We start from the raw sequence: 1,562 nt of genomic DNA, 5'->3' as shown, positions 1-1,562 counted from the left end.
GCCTGATATCCACACGGGAATCTACTATCCAAAAAAGGAAAAGAGATGGTGGGCTGCCTGTTGTCCTTAGGAGCCTCAACTCCTCCTTGAAACCATATCGCCAGTAGAATCAGATGACCTTGGCCACTTATCCAATGGGCAAGCATCCATTCATCCACATCCCACCAGCAGCAGTTCTGAGCTACCCTTTAGGGACGGAAAGAGGAACCAAATGAGTAACTTTGCCTTCTTTAAGTAGGAAAAGGTCAACGTAGGGAAAGAGGTTTGAAGTTTGGTGGTGTGGACTCTGGCATCTGTCTCCCCGGAATCTAGTGCTAGAAGAACTAGACTCGGTTCTGGTGCCCTCCCCAGAAGGATGTGTGGTCCTGGAGGCAGGGCCAGATCAGGCAAATCCAATTATCATGGTCCCATTCTTTTTTTTTCTATGACAGGGCAAAAAAGTAGAATCAAGACAGAGTACGTCATTTTTCTGGAAGCCTGCTGGACTGGGGTCAGGCATGGGATCATTTATGAAGACAATTCAAATGAAAGGGAGACCATGCCCCATCTCACATCAGAGCTGTCCAAGCAAAACACAACACAAGTCTTATACAGATATTAAATTTTGGCTGGGAAGTATTTTTAAAAGATTAAAAAAAACATAATTTATTCTGTCTGCTTCAAATAAAAACAACAATCATATATATATATATATATATATATATATATATATATATATATATATGAAGGAAGAATCAACAATCACTATAAAAAAAGTTAGACACTTACTATTCTTGTTTTTTGCAAAGCTTTCTAAAAAACTACAACAATCCAGGTGTAGCGCTGGGAACCACCTCAGTGTCCATGGCTGGCTGGATGAAGAAGCTGCAGTACAAACAGATGACAGAGTGGCATTCAGCCTTAGAACAACGAGGTCCTGCCACTGGCAACGTGGGTGAATGTGGAGGACCTGTGCTAAGTGAAGAAAGGCACACACAGAGAACACCGCACCATCTCTCTTATGTTATGGCGAGATCACAATAAATCACCGAGTCCATCTTGAAGCAGGAGATGGAATCTTTGTTCACCAGCTGGCGGGCCAAGGGGCAGGCTGCAAGTCTTTGCCCTTCGACCCCCTCCCGGGGTTTGAGTTCACCTTTTACATAGTCCAAAATCACATTACTCATAAGTGGCTGTTGCTATGACTCAAAGCCATTAACAAACATCATGAGATCTGAAATCATAAGCTGAAGGGGGAGTGGGTCAAAACGTCCCTAGTTGAGTACAAGTTAAAGAATGGTCACTAACATCTGGACCATCAATCTCTGACAGGGTGCATTGTCCAAGAAAAATGGAACCAAAGAGAACAATCTTACATTGTATAAGAATTGCCATTTTGTGTTGCCAAACATGCTCTGCTAAGCAACTTTTTTTTTTTTTTTTTGGTACCAGGGATTGAACTCAGGGACACTTGATCACTGAGCCACATCCCAACCCTATTTTGTTTTTTATTTAGAGGCAGGGTCTCAATGAGTTCTTAGTGCCTCAATTTTGCTGAGGCTGGCTTTGAATTCATGATCCTC

Source organism: Marmota flaviventris, chromosome 10 (assembly GCF_047511675.1).
Source record: "Marmota flaviventris isolate mMarFla1 chromosome 10, mMarFla1.hap1, whole genome shotgun sequence".
Taxonomy (NCBI): Eukaryota; Metazoa; Chordata; class Mammalia; order Rodentia; family Sciuridae; genus Marmota; species Marmota flaviventris.
The sequence above is the reverse complement of the archived record's forward strand: the minus strand, read 5'-3'. Positions refer to the sequence as shown.